The sequence below is a fragment of the Marmota marmota genome, unplaced genomic scaffold, assembly GCF_001458135.2.
Source record: "Marmota marmota marmota unplaced genomic scaffold, marMar, whole genome shotgun sequence".
NCBI classification, from domain to species: Eukaryota; Metazoa; Chordata; class Mammalia; order Rodentia; family Sciuridae; genus Marmota; species Marmota marmota.
This window is the reverse complement of record NW_026000170.1, coordinates 5,119,834-5,136,110: the sequence shown is the minus strand read 5'-3', so window position 1 is coordinate 5,136,110 and position 16,277 is coordinate 5,119,834. Positions and strand designations below refer to the sequence as shown.

At 39.1% G+C, this 16,277-nt stretch overlaps 1 long non-coding RNA gene across 1 annotated transcript; it reads left to right on the top strand.

The window, feature by feature from the left end:
• The first annotated feature begins 364 nt into the window (after positions 1-364).
• On the top strand, positions 365-9,461 carry LOC125611826. The gene is made up of 4 exons (XR_007342059.1): positions 365-495; positions 1,450-1,486; positions 7,954-8,005; positions 9,330-9,461. It is a non-coding gene; the product is annotated as an uncharacterized LOC125611826 (long non-coding RNA).
• The last annotated feature ends 6,816 nt before the right edge of the window (positions 9,462-16,277 follow it).

Below are 16,277 nucleotides of genomic sequence, written 5' to 3'. Positions count from 1 at the left end.
TTTGATTCATAATATATTTGCCTCATATTATTCTCCCTTCTAGCCAGAGTGTAAGCTTCTTGAGGAGAGGCACGGTAGTATTATTTTCTTAGCACACAACTGTGCTTCGCATATTTCTTAATGCATTCATAATAAATAAATGAATGAAAACACCACAGAAACCAAGCAGCCAATTTCTGTTCCCAATTTTTCTCATCCGCCACATTTCCCTTCCTGCATGAGAAACTGGCCTACACACCTCACGAAAAACATTGATATTCTGCACATCTTCTAGGTAAAACCCCCAAAGTGGCTCAATACGGCAGAACCATTGATGTCATTGGCGGTGGTTTATGCATGCAAATAGATGTCTCTGAAAGGAGGTCAGTTCTGAGAGCTGACTCAAGAGAGACCCAGCAGATTTGGACTAGTGAAGGAATACTGCCAAGTAGCCTAGGAGAAAACTAAAAAAGTTGAAGCAGAGAGAGAAAAAAATGTGACAAAGAGCTCACAAAGGTACGTGGTGACATTTGGGTAGTCGCACAATGTAGGCAGTGTTGGGAGATCCAAATATACCACCACCTTTGTAAAAGAAAACAAAGGAGATCATACCAGGAATTCTGATGAGAAGCCCATGCTCCATCAACCTGGTATGATGCTGAGAGTATTGTCCCTACTCAAAAATGCTCTGATAGAACAAAGGGGGAAGGATTACAGGAGCCAATATGTTTTTGTTAAACTCTTGCACCGAAGCCAGATTTGCTCAGGGCATAAAAGCTCAGTTTTATTAACTCTGATCATCACTCTATCGAAAGAAAATTCAGGATGTTATTTTTTTTTCTTTTTCTTTCCATTATTCATCTGCTGTATGTTTTCAAAAAAATGTCCCTTTCCATCTGGGCCTCAGTGACCTACCCTGGGAAATGGAGTAGATATACTTACCACATTCCTGCTTCTAAAGATACGGAAAATTAATTGGTAATTTTAACGAGAAAGCTTCATCTTTTAGTCCCTTCCAGACAATCTAGCGTTACAATTGATCACCTAGGTGATGATTTAAGCCATTCAGTCCTTGTCGTTCTGCATGCACTTCTCTTCCAGCTCGCCTTTGAAAGAAAAACCAGCCAGTTAAAGCATCAGCTGGAACTCACTCAGCTCTCAATGACTGCAGAGTGAAATATAGCTCTCAGCATAGAAAATGTCCTTCCTCTGCTCCAATAAATAGCATTCCATTTCAGCCTCAGGGAATTTAGTGTAGCCCTAGTTACCCCTCATCGCCACAGCCATCATTGCTTCCCTGGGCAGCAGAAATGATTTATGGAGGCAGTAGTCATTCCAAACTTTAATTAAACACATAAGGAGCCATCATTTTTTTTTAAAGGGCACCAACCCAGAAAGATGTGAGCTGAACTCCTGGAGAACACTAATTACCTTTCCTACATTTTATCTTGTTTCCTTATTTTTCTTCAGCAGGGGCTAAGAGACAGCCAGTCCACCACCCCCACAGGTAAGCTCCACCTTCCAAAAGCCCTGGTTATTTGAAGCAATGCTCCAGAGGTCTGCAAACATCCTCCTCAATCTTGTTGCTAATCTCTGTCTGTCTCTCTCTCATCTTTGCAACACAATCTTTTGGCTACCATGGCAATAGGAACCATGGTAATGCGCAGGTAAATAATTTTCTCTTTGAATAAGTAGGTAGGATATAAAAATAAATAACAGATGATATAGGAACCAGATCCTTTCCAGTGTCCAACTTGGGAGGAGAATATTTTCAAATAATGTAGCCAAACCACTTGACAAATTAGTGAGTTTTAAAAATATACATTCATTTCCTTGGGAGAGGGGTAACAGGAGAAAAAAAAAGGAACAAATAACTATATATCTGCAAAAGAGGAGCTCCCCAGATGTTGTCCACACTTTGTAATTGAAATTGTTTTCATACAGCTTCAATGAAGAAAAAGCAGAAAGAAAAATCAGAGAAGGCAGATACCTGGTCATTCTGGAGTTCAAATATCAATAGCTAATGGTTATCAGTTACACCTCAGTAGGGTAGACCCAGGTATGGAGCAGGAGGAAACAAAATGTTTCACATGTAAGAAGGCAGATGGTGTTCTGGATATATTGTCTCTATATGATATTTTTTTCCCCTGGAGATCTCATTGAGGCTGACATAAACCAGATGACCTTCTGGAATAGTCACCTTTGTTTTAATGCCCACTTTGCTTTAATACTCCAGTATAGACAGTGTAATATAATGAACACTCTAGTTGGTTTAAGATTTAACCATTTAGCTAGTTGTTACTCAGATCAAGAATTCATGGTCCAAGTGTGGTTAACTCATGTCATACCAAAAGGACCGCTCTACGGGGGTAGTTACTCCGTGGGCTTCTGTCCTGTGTGCTTGATCAGCCACCATTGCTTACCTAGTCAACCCACTGAATGTCAGGGGATTAATGATGAAAGAACAGCAGCTCTTAACTATTTTGATAAATGTTAAAATTGGCTTTCTTTGGCTTGATTTTTAAATAGCCCTCTTCAGAGCCTGTATTAGGATGAAGCATGCTAACTAGGAGTCTCTGGCGCAAAACCTAAGGAGTCCCTCACTCTCAGGATGAGCAGTACAGGGTAGGCACCTGACAATGAGTAGTTTCCTTTGGTGCCTTGCATCCTTAGTCCTGCTCTGATTGGCCATTTGTTTAGAAGCCTCTCTGATTATTTGATGCTGACTCCAAGCCACCAAATCCTGTCTCTGGAAAGTTACTGTGTCTGCCAAAAATTGAACCTTTCATGTAACATTTGGTCAGAGCCTTTGAAAAGACTCAGCTATGAAACCTCAATAGGCATAGAGGACAATTTATAGGAACTGCTTTCTGACTGATTTGTATGCATGTATGCTTACCAGCAGGTTTTGTTCTGAGACATCAATTTTTAATAATCAAATAGCAAGGTTTTGGGGGAAGAGCTAATCCTCACCTAATTCAAGCTTGTTGGTGGCTACTGTTGCTTGCCATGAACAACCTGAAAGCTGCGCTTGATTAAAATAACCTCAGTCCTTCCTCATGTTTGCTGCCATCTCTTAGACACTTGGGTTACAAACAGCACGCAGATCATCACTAGCTCAATGGATGGGGTTCTCCTCAATTTTATCATACCTCCATGTGGAATTAAAATGGTTGATTTTAACTGATTAAATGTGCTGTTCAAATTGACATTTCTCAAAAAAGAAAAATTAAGAGGCACTTAAAATAAAACAAAACTGGCTGCTTAATATGAAGGGCTCATTAATTCTTTTTCTGACTCTGAATCTATGATAAACATTAGGCTCTCTCTGATCCCCCCAGCCCCCAAATTTAATTTAGTGGAGAAGTTTCGATAAGTTAGAGAGATGAGCCTTTCTGATGCCAAGCCCATAATGACTAAGCAGGGCTCAGACATGGTATATATTTTTTCTTCATCCTCCTTTTGGTCTTAAGAGTCCATGGATCTATATGAAGACCCACTCTCTGGTATATCCTTATGTTCTTCCCTGTCACTAAAATGCTGGTTTTCAGTACTGCTCAGGACCCTATAAGAGGTCAGTTTCTAGTCAATCAAGGATCTGATAGAAGTTAATTTATGGTCTTATGTTAATTCTATTATCTTTCAACTTACCTTCAGATGATGGAATTTCCTCTGCAAAGACTTTTCCAACTTTTTAATTCTCTGTGTCTTCAATTTATGGAAGAAGTTAGGGCAAGCCTGAAGTCAGGAGGGAGAGTAATCAGAAACTTGAATATTTTCTAATGATGACTGATACCTTAGGGGAGCATTGCACTTCCATCAGTGGAAAACACACACACACACACACACATTTATTTATTTATTTTATTCTAAGGACCCTGTGAAATAGGTATTACTATAAAAGAGGAAATATAGGCAAAGAGAGGCTGGATAAGTGTCCAAAGCTAATAAACAGTGCAATTAGAATTTAGGAAGGCTAGCTCCAGAGTCCTCACCTTTGGCTGCTACACTGTATTTAAAGCTATAGTGTCTTGCTCAGCAGGCAGGAACACTAGAGTTAGACAGAAGCTTCGGCTGCAGTAGTGCAGAGTTCTAACCAACCTAACTCATTAGTCCACTACTTGCCATGTTTATTCACAGGAAACTGGAGAGAGAACATGATTTCCATTCTTATTAACAAACACCCACTTCTTTTGTCATCTTCATCATTAAGTCTATATTTACCTTACGGAAATCATGCTAGCTGCTCAGAGAAATGAAAGAAAACAAAATAAAACAACCTCCAGAGAAAAACAGGAGAGAAAAATAACATCCTTGTTTTTCCTGGGTCTGTCAGAAATTATCCTCTTCAGCTATTTGAGACTGAGGAGGCGGAATCTATAGTCTACCTTCTTGAATCACAAGGACAATAATGACAAAACACCAAAGCGGAGAGGACCAATTTGGAAGAAAACAGTTTCCCTGAATTTGCAGATGCTAGATGCCATCCTAGGAAAATGTAATTTGGGCTACATTTCTGACACAGATAGGCAGGCCTCACTGTGTCAGGCTGAAGTCATGCCGTTTCTAGGCCCTACTCTGAAAATCTAGTACAAGACAAAAAAAATTAAATACATAAACTGGAGTCTCAACATGTCAAAACATAATATATAATGCCTATAGCAGAAAGAAGTGATCCCAAATAAGTGAGTGATTTTCTTTCTCTATTTTAATTTTGAGAATTTTGTCAGTTGACGTTCAGCTTTTTCATGCTCTTAAAAATATGCTGACTAACCTGAAATCCCAGCCATGGAGTTTAAGATGACTTGGCTGATTTTAAAGAAAGCCGCATTGTTTGACACTAATCACATGGAAAGGTAGAAGTTGTCACCCTGTGACTGTTTTGACAAGTAGGACACAATGAAAGTGTTTTACTGTATTCTAGGACCCAGATGTAAGAGACTGGAAACTTCCTATTTGTCTTCCTTGGAATATTAGCACTTGGAGCCCCCAAACCACCACACTGTGAAGAAGCTCAGACTAACAACATAGCAAGGCCAAGTGGGGAGTGCCGCAGTCTGGCTGGGCACAATTCAGGAGCCACTTGTCAAAAGAAATGAACTTTATTTTTAGAACACACATACCAAACCACACAGCTCTAGGAAAAACCCTCAGAGCCCAACTGCCACCACCGGCTTCCCACAAGCCTCTAAACCTCCCCCACTCCTCCTGCTCTTGAGGCCCATTGGCTGGGTCGTGTGGGTGGAGCCAAAAAAAGTCCCCCAATGAGCAGCTCCCTGGTCTGAAAGGGCGGGGAAACAGCCCAATGAGCATCACCGCAGAGGAGCCAATCAGTTGGCAGCTAGAAGTTTGCTGGGGCGGCTGTGAGCCAATCATCAGCTGGCAGCTGGAAGTTTGCTGGCAACTGGAAGTTTGCTGGCAGCTGGAAGTTTGCTGGGGCCTCTTCCGCTGTGGCTCTCAACAGGGGAGAAAGAAAGATGATAGAGAGAATGGACATACATCCCATCCCAGATGTCAGGAATGTGAGTAGACAACATCTTGAATGTCCAACCCAGTAAACTCTTCATGTAACTTCAGCCACAATGGTTATCTGAGAGCAATTAAGAGTAAGGACCACCAAACTGAGCAGTGAACCCACAGAGCTATGGCAGATACTAATCCACTTTAATTTTATGGTCCAAATTTTGGGATAGATTATTATGCAGAGATATATAACCCAAACAGATGGTAAATACGGAAAAGACTAAAAACTTTAAGGCATTTAAAAATAACTTAATTTTTTTGGATCCTCGTTTTCCTTTTTTGAAAAGTTCTCATTTTCTCATCTCCACTTAAACTAATCTCATACAGATGTCTTTTTTTTTTTTTTTTGTACCAGTGATTGAACAGTTGGGTGTTTAACCACTGAGCCACATCCCTAGCCCTTTTTATTTTGACATAGGGTCTGGCTAATTTGCTCAGGGCCTTGCTAAATTGTTGAGGCTGGCTTTGAATTTGTGATCCTCCTGTCTCAGCCTCCTGGGATTACAGGAGTGTGCCATCATGCCTAAAGATGTCCTAAAGATCTAAATAAAAATTAATTGGTCAACTATAAAGCACAATAAAAATATGTTATTATTATTCATATTTTATTGATAAAAGCCTACTGGAAATTATAGCTGTTTACAAACTCAGACATTAAGCTAGATTATTGGAAATATTAATTAAAAGTTGAGAATTAGGTAATTGTAATTTCCTGTGTATATAGCTAGGAAATTATATCAGTCATCTCTATTATAATGAAGTGCAGATGTCTGAAATACCTTATGATGTTTCTAGAAGATGCTAATACTGGCATCAATAAGCAAAAATGCTGACCAAGTGTGCATTGTTGTCTTTGATAGCTTCAGAAAGTTCCGACTGTCAGCCACAGTTGAAATGCGCAGGTAAGAGCAGGGAGAAGTAAATTGCAGGTGTTTTCTGGTAAATGTCAAATAAGCAGTGCAGGGAATAGAGACACTGCACCAAGGGGGGTTGCTTATACCCTAATCAAAAATGACTTCAGAGTAGTACTTCCCACTGACAAAACAATTCTTCATTATTTTATTTAATTTCTCTTAGTTAGGTTGTTTAATTGCAAGTAACTCTGCATAATGCAAACCAAAATAATTTATAATATAGGCCAGCTCAGAGAAATGAAGGAAAACAAAAAGCAGGCTATGGACAGACAGATGGTCTTTGAGGAGGGATGAATGGCCACTTCCTTTGATCCTTTAGATTAGAACTATGGTTTTTTGATCTACATACAAATTCCCAGGTGAGAGGGTCTGAATGGTGATTTGGGTCACAGACTCCTTTGGTCCATGGCAATGCAAGCCCCTGATCGACAGTACTATTGTTCCACTGAAATTGCTTATGATCATGAATGGGGTGGCTCTTCTTTATTCCCCTGAAGCACACTGTGAGATGAGGATTTGTGTGCTAATGATGCTTTAAGTGCTGCTGCTGGAAACCTATAAGGATGTTGGCAGTAGGACAAAAAAAGGAGAAAGTGAACCAGGAGTGATCTAAGAAAAAGTGTGCAGAGGGTAGCTGCAGTCTGATTATGCAGGGGTGTTCTAGGGCATAAGTGGAGCCTCAGAGTGACCCCAAACAAACATTCACAGTCCTGTACCTTACAGTAGACACACAAGGGCCTGCATAAGGCGGGTGGAGGCAGAGCACAGTTTACAACGGGGCGAGGCAGAGCACAGAAAGAAGTAAAATGGGAGTAATGGGAGCTACAGATCTCTAGAAGAAAATCGAGGCACAAAGAAGCCAAGCTGGGTAACTAAAGACAATAAATGTTCATGGTAATATTCAACTGATTCTAAGATTACAACCAGTTATTAAAGCTCAGGGAAGTCAGGTGTCTTGGTGTGTTAACTGTAAGACCAGAGCCTCCTAGTTCAGTGTTTTTTTTTTTCTTCTTCTTGTTATCACACCCTAGAGCAACTGGCTTCATCGTTTTGTGTATTTAATTTGTATTCTGTTTGCAGAAATAGCCAATTGTTTTGGGAAGGTCAAGAAAGACTGTCCTAAAATGTAGATACAACACTATTCTCCCACATCCTCTAGCTAACATTTCAGTCCCTAAATAGCTTTCCAACCCTTTACCTACCTCACATGTTTTTTGGCCCCTATACTTCATGAAAGAAAATAGAGTCCTGGGGAGGAATTCAAAAGGTTTTGTGAGGGTAGAGGCATAGATCTACTCAGAAGAAATAGATAATTATGGGTACATGAGAGGGCAAAAATCTTCACTCTTTTGCCCTTGAATATTTTTTATTCATATTGATGGCAGAATGTAAAAACATTATGGAAGGAGTGACCATTGTTCCATTATTGTCCTGTAAACCATAATTTCAAATGGCCATTTGAGTGTGGGAAAAAAATATTCAAATTGTATGCAAAATATCAAGGTCAAGTTTTTATCAAGGTTAAATGTGTTTTCAGGATGGAGAAGAGCAAATAGAACCATAACCTGGAGAATTCCTGGTCATCACAGGTAAGGATAAAATTTGATTGCCATTCAAGGAAATGTTCTTGGAGGTGGGCTCACAGGAGATTTCTTAGGTTATGAAACAACACAGAATTTCCTTGGCAAAATGAAGGGCCAGTTTTGTTTTTCCCATAAATCCCACACAGTTGGAAGTAGCAAGAAGAGGGACACAACATGAACTGTGGCTCCAACCTCCCGGGATGCTCCCTACAGTCAGCTTGTGTACTTTTGACAAAAACACTCAACAAGAACAACTTAGAGGAGGAAAAGTTTATTTTGGCTCATACTTTCAAAAGTTTTAGTGCATGGTGGGCTGATCCCATTGCTCTGGGTGGGTCCAAGGGAAGGCAGAACGTCATTGCAAAGGGGCATTGCAGAGGAATGCTGCTCCACTCATGGTGGACAAGAAGCAGAGAGCTAGGTGGAGAGAGGCCTCAGAGAAGCTGGACCTTCCCAGGAAACACTTCCAGTGACCCACTTCTTCCAGTCATGCCCCACCTGCCTATAGCCACTTTCCAGTTAGTCCACTCAAACTAGGATGGACTGATTAGGTTGCACCTCTCACAGTCCAATCATTTCACCTCTGAACATTCTTGTATTAACACAGGGGCTTTTGAAGGTCACTTCATATCCAAACCATAACAGAACTTAATTTACACTTTGCAAAGTCAGAAATAAAGAACAGGAATGACTCTCGAGCAGTGATTTTGCGTAGACAGGTTTGAGTTTTCTTATACACAATTACCGTGATTGGGACCACTATGCTACTGACAACCTCCTAAACTCCCTGCTGTTGTGGCAATTCACATGTGCCCCATCCCATCCCTTTGTGTCAGTGATGATCACCTGTAAGTTGAGGGCACGGATGAGAACTACCTGCGGAGATTTTTCACAATTATCTGCACAGGTCCGCGCTGACTTACTAGGGACAAGGAGGATATGAATACTGAGAATTATCCTCAGGATTTCTGATGAATTTCCTCCTCTTGGTTATCTCTAAACCTGTCGGGTAACAAATTATTATGACATCCATTCCTGCTGTCTAAACTCTGCCTTGTTTGTATAAGGACAGACAACCCAGTTACTTCATTCTCTCCAAAAGGCTGAGTATTGAATATTTGCAGAGGAACCTCAGGGATACCTGAGAAAGGGTGGAGCTTTTATAAAACTTGGGGAAAGAAAATAAAGTAAGGGATTCAAAATTATATTATGAAAAGTTTTAATGCTGAAATAATAAGATTAAGGGTCCACAATGAATGCTCTTGAATACCCGTGCCTTCTCTCCACCTGTGTTCATTTTCTCACTGTCCCTCATGTTGTTCTACCACAGGTTGACAACCTGAGGCTGACCAGCTGACATTCTCTGCGAATTCCCTGGAGGAAAATCCCTGTTGCCCCTTCCAGGTATATTTTCTATGACATGCAATAGAATCTCATTCTGTATTCCAGCCATCACGGAGGACCTGGCCCTGTTGTTTCTTTTCTCTTCATTAACATATTGTCTGACAGCTTCAACTTGGATACCTGAGCCAGTAATGAGCACACTCCCTCACTGGCATAGAATAAGGGATGGAAATTGGCACAGGCAATTGCCATGGATGTATGGGGGTGTCCTTTCAACTAGATGAAGCTAGGACCCTTTTGAAATATTTGGTTTCTATTTAAACAACAACAACAAAAAAGATTTAACAGTGTCTATAAACAAGTACAACCAGGACATAACCCCTTTTAAAAAATTATTACAGTGGACTTGGGTACATTATTTTGAATTTTGAGGCACATATAGGTCCTCTCTGTATTGCTGGCTTGAAGATGTTTTTCTGTCCCTATTACCATCTCTACTTTTCAAATATTGTCCTTGCCAATTCCTTCTTCTTCTGTCTCCCCTCATTACTTCAGATAAGAAGTGAGTTGATTTACCTTACTTGGTTTGGACTTGATTGAAAACTTCCCATATGCTCCCTGGGGCTACTGATTGGGACACATTTTCATCCCTCATTCTAGTCAGTTCCTATAAACTCTCCCTCCCTTTGACTCGCTTCCCCATCCAGGTCAAGCTTCTTTGCAACCAGAACTGTGCAGTGAAGTAGGAGCTGTTATTTTCTGGGTTCTGTGATGGCCTGTACTTCCTCAACTTCCCCTGTAGAATCTCTCTCTCTCCCCACTCCCCTCTAATCCCATGCATCCTATAGGAGGTAAACCTGCATTTCAATGTAACATTATGTACAGAGGTTTTAACAAATAAATCAAACAGCAGCAGCCGACCAGAGCCAAACATCTTGAGAGAATTTCAATATAGCAATGAAAATATTCTGTCTTATGTTATAATCCAAATTTTAATTTGTATGGGTGTTAAATTCCCCTCTTTCCCAGCAGGTGCCTCATGGAGTTAGAAAGCTGGGCGAGGAAGACATGGTGCTTCTCCCTTCTTTTTGGCCACTGTGACTTCTGAACCTATTCAAGTTTAAGATGACATGAAAAAAGACAACAAATGGGGCAGGAACATTATAAATAGGTTGATATTACTGTAAAATAACTTAATATTGTCTGAGACTGGAAAATGTTTAAGTTACATTTTCTTTTCAGTACCTTTATGAATTCCTTGGGTCCCCAATGAAATCATTCATTGGTATTTTTTTTTTAAATAATGTATTGGTAGACTTTTCTATCTAGTCATTTCCATGTTAGTCCACCCCAGGTAGACTCTTTTCAGTGTCCTTCTGGTTGATCCTCTTGGACAGCAATCCCATCCAGTTCTTTTGGGCATAACCTCTATACTCTGTCATTGTTTGTTCTGAAATAACCCTGAAAAGTACCTTTGCAACATACCGACTCTCTTAGGTTCATGCTTTTAGTCAACTCGTCTCTGAATTTAAAAGTTTGTTGGTGGGAGTCAGCCCTACTTACTCTGTTCTCCTTGTTATACATGAAAACAACTCAGATCTTCTTGTTGGTCCCACTAGAGCTGAACCCTCTTAGGGAGCATACCTCTGTGCAAAAAATTATCCTATGAGTCCAATAGGTGAGGGCTTCGAGAGTATGTAATTCCTATTCAATTCTTCTTTGAAACTCTTAAAGGATGATGTATTTCACAATCCACTTGGTACCTGATACCTTTCTTTTTGGGCTCAGACAAAACCGACATTTTTAGATTCTTATACACAAGGAATATTATTTTCCTTGGTTAAAATTTAATTAATTCTATACAGTGTAAAACCATGGAGTCATTAAAAGTGATGTTTTTAAAGGTTCGCATAATGTGCAGAGAAACCTTCATAATATATGCTCGAGTGTTTTTAAAAGTCAGCTTAAAAAACAATGTGAACATTGTTTCAAAATTTGTTTAAAATAATTATACACATGAATGCATAAAAGAGACCTGAATTGTATATATTAAAAAATTATAGAAGTTATCTCTGAGTCTTAAGATAACAAGTTATTTATGTCCTTATTTTGCTTATCTATAATTTATGCAATCCTTATAGTAGAAGAATTCCTGTGGAATAAATAAACTAAAGATGATGTTTCAGCTAAACAAAAAAGTTCTGTTTTGTTTTAAACTTTAATATTTGGAGATAAAAATGATATAATAGGTAAAGACTGAGACTACAAGTCACCATTTGTGTTTGGCTCAGTCTGTAGTTCACAATGTAATATTAATTGAATAACCATACAGGAGAGCCTCTGTTGGCTTGCTTCCTCATCTTTGCTATGCCAGGGCTGAGTTCTTTTAAGAGAGCTGATTGAGAACATAAAATTACACTTCTCCAAAATTTCTTCAAATATTGAGAGATACAGAAGAATGAAAGAAAATAAACCCATAGTAGCACTTGGTAACAAGCTCATCATCAGCACTCTAGAAATATTAACAATTTCCAAAACCATAGCCTAAAGATGAAAATATTTATATTGATAAACAAAACAAAAGAAACCTAAAACATACCAAGAAGAAAATAACAGGGGTGAGATTCTTATAGGATATTTAAATCTCAGACCAAAAATGGTAGAATTTGAGCCCAGAGCATATAACAAGGCATTAATTATGAAAGTACTCTCAGATATTCTGATTCAGCCATGTTTAATTATAATATTCTTATTAGCTATTCTCTATGCTTCCGTTTTCATTTGTAAACTGGAGATAATAATGCCTGTCTCATAGGTTGTCATGAGGTGAAGTGAACCTGTATTTGTAAAGTTTCTGGAACTATCCTGATATTTTAAAAAACGCTATTAGAGCATTATTTGCTGACACTAGCTGATTTGGGATGAGGTAATAAAGTGATAATTTGTGCAGAGGAGCCAATTTGCAACCATAAAAGAAAAGGCAAATAAATTTAGTAGCTTAAGTTCATACCTTGATATCATGGCACAGCTAAACCAATCTGTGAGCCACTTGACTTTGTATTTTTTTGTTAATAGTAACTGTCTTTATGATCCATGCCAATGTTAGTCCAATTGACTCTTGCAGGAAAATATCACCTAGTGGATAGAATAGAACATAGAGAGTTCCAGGAATATTTTTTATAGGAATTTGTGCAAACATAATAATCATCTCAATAAGTGTAAATAGTGAAATTTCACTACTAAAAACTGGATGAAATTTAGAACAAAACATAAAAAGAAATCTGCAGAGGGCATTATGTAAAAATGTGGATGTGTAACTGATGTGATTCTGCAATCTGTATTTGGGGTAAAATTGGGAGTTCATAACCAACTTGAATCTAATGTATGAAATATGATATGTCAAGAGCTTTGTAATGTTTTGAACAACCAATAAAAAAAAATATACAATCTGCTCAAGCAAAAAAAAAAAAAAAAGAAATCTGCAGAATTCTACCATCTAATGAATAGGAAATAGACATAAAACAAGGTTAGAATGAAATGATGAAAAATCTGTGTACTATATTGTTTAATTCATTTTTAATAAAATTAATTTTAAATAACAACAGAAAATAGAATGGCAGTGTATCGAGTATTCTCAAGAAGCTTTTATTAAACTGTAAGTTCATTAAGGGGATAGAAGCTGTATCTGTCTGGGTCATGCTTTGTATACCCAGGCCCAATACCATGACAAGAACATCGTCTGATAAATAACATTGGTAGAATGGGTGTTATTGTTCTTGGGGGAAAAAAGTCAACCTAAGCTAGGAACATTATATTTTATACTATGTAGACATGATTTAAAATTATTCATTTTTTTTTGGTGTATGTATGCTTTGTGTGTTTTTAAAGTTTTTAATTAGGAGCTAATATAATTTTTTTTTCAAATCCCACTATTATTTTGTCTTTTGGGGATACATAATCAGGAAAACTTCAGGAAGTTTTAGGAAATGGTCTAATATCTCTGGGAAAGTAGTGTTTTCTGAAAATTACTAGATTTACTTCTCTCCTGGCCACCTTATCAGTTCTGACTTAGCAGAGTAGGCCATCATCTCCCTTAAGTGATTTGAGCAAATAATATTATTAACATCATGATAGGGCTATTGTGATGTTAGAAAAGGCAAAGGTCCTAAAATAAGATTCAGTATATAGTTGTAATGAATAGAGCTAGATATTGTTACTGTAAGTCACTGGAGTCCAGTATAAATTCAGTTTACATCAAGCTCTTCATGGAATACGTTTGGGACAGTTTGATGGCTGAGGATGAAGGCTGTGGCATCAGATATAATCTAGCTAGTCAGAAGTCCTTGGAGGAGCCTTCAGTAATCAAGAGCAAAACAATATACCTGTTATTCACCTAGAATGGGGATGGAGCCAGAGTGATGGAGAAATATTGAAATGAAGCATGAACTACTTTGCAACTTTGCCCATGGTCATCTTTGTTAACTTCCTAAATCTGGGGAAACTTCAAGACCTCCCAACCCACCCTAGAGACATGACCTCCTTCCTCACTATCTTTTAGCAGGGAAGGTGGAAAGGGAAACACTTCAAAGAGCCAGGCTCCATGCCCAGAGCGGGAGATCTGAGAGCTGCCTCCACCCACTGGGGCGATCCTCCAGTCAGGCAGCCAGAGATCAAAAAGCCGTCTCCAGCTGCTCACTTCTCCACGCACACATACCGAAAAGCTAATCACATTAGCCACTTCATAAGGAATAAATTGTTATTTCCTCTCCACTTTGATTTCGCCTCTTCTTTCCCTATGCTATGGCCAGTAAATGGCTATCAGTCTCTCCAGGAGTCCTCTGTTTTTCTTATCAATTATGTCACAAAAGTGTTTTTGCCTGGGTTGGGGGACCCTCATGTGCATGGCAGGAGGAAGCCACTTCTTGAGAACAGCAGCTTCAGCATTTAGTTATGTTGCTACCATCCATACAGAGGCTACTCCTACTTATGACTGCATTATGATATCACAACAAGCAAAATAGTCCAACAGACAAAATAATAAAAGAACAGTCTACTAGCTGAACAGCCAAAGGGAGGACATATTTATCATTCACAAAAAAAAAATTCTTTAAAAACTTTCTTTCTGGGTTGGGGTTATGGCTCAAAGGTAGAGCACTGGCCTCACATGTGTGAGGCACTGGGTTTGATTCTCAGAGCCACATATAAATAAATGAATAAAATAAAGGTCCATCCACAGCTAAAAATATATTAAAAACAAAAAAACTCTTCTTTCTTATCTATCTCACTATCAGTTCTCATATAACAAAATTTCCCCAAAGTCTGACTGCCACTTCATGCCATGGTTTCAAATTCAGTCCAGACAGACTTATTTCATTTCCCTTTTCTATCTGGATCAGCTTTTTAATATGCAACCTCTTGGCATGTTTTAGTTTTTCTGTTTTTTTTTTTTTTTTTCATTTCTTAGAGGACCTCCAGTTCACTCCTACAGAAAAAGATTGCCCAGAAGAAGTAAAGGAGGACAGGAGGGATTAGATAAAAAATACTTTGAATGGAGCAAATTTTCTATTATTCCTTTGTGTTTCTCAAACAACTCTTCTGCCCTGGAGCTACCAAGAGAGGAACGAAGACTTAACTAAAATGGTAAGCTGTGATTTAAAGTGCACTTATTCACAGAGGGACAAATTAGTTCATGCTTACTCTTGACAATTGCATTCCTGAGGACAGAGAACCAGGGAGCCCGACATGCCTGAGAGGTGGGAGCTGCAGAGAGAGGAGCAGGTGATGCAGAGGGCACACGGGGCTACATAAAGAGGCTTCTGGGACTGTGCCATGGTATGAAAAGGTAGGCCAATGTCTGAGCCCTAGGAATGGGCTTGGGGTAAGTGAGCCCAAATACCAAGAACTGGCAAGACAGGGGTGGTTAAAAACCAGATGAAAGTTTCCAAGATTAGAGACCCTCAGATGTGAGAATGTCAGAGATGGACAATAAAAAGGATCAATACTGAGCATCAGAAAAAAGGACCAGGTAAACTAAAATTTCAGCCTCCAAAATTTAGAGATGGAGTTTAGGGTACAGTTTCTAAAAGAATGGCTTTGACCAAATCACCTTCGTGTGTGTGTGTGTGTGTGTGTGTGTGTGTTTTCTTGAACTTCGAATATTGCTGGCGCTCCTCTAATTAATTCCTTAGTGCTTTTACGATGGGAGTCTTCTCCAGCCTTGTTGAGGAGTACAGCTGGCTTTCTCTGTTCTTTTATAATAAGTGCATTGTATCTTGCTCAGATATCTGAGTCTTTTGACCCCTTCCTCTATATTTCATGTAAGAAATAGAAATTCCAATAGTCCATTGTCAAAATACAGTGTTTAGCCTTAAATGTAAAATTACTGGGGAGGTAAGAAAAACAGCTGGAGGGAAAATAAAACAGAGTGGCTACCAGCAGTTAACACCCCAGTGTAACAGATTCACAGCCCCTTGACAAATAGATGGTAAGGGGAAAAGGTCCACCTGACCAACAGAGATAAACTGTGTACTTGCCACGATGCACTCACCCCCCAAAGGCCTTTCCACCACAAAAGAACAAAGGGAGGTAGAGATCAACTAAAGGAGCGTCTCTTTGAATAATTTAACAGGAGGCAGTAAAACCCAGGTGATATTTGGGAAGATTGTGCACCCCATAGTACTCAGCCAGTGAGGAACCCGGAGACGCCTTGTACGCTAGGAGTTAAAATGCAGATTGTAACCTTTCTGCATGAGCTTGAGCACCAGACACCCAGTCTTGCGAGACCATTATTAAAGCCTTGCTCTAGCTGTCCCTTGTGTCTCTGAGCCCATTCTTTGGGTTAGGGCAAGTGAGCATGTTTCTCACATTTTGTAATTGAAAGTTCTTTACACCTCTGTCTCACATATTGCAGGGTTTCTTTCTTTTCATGTCTCAA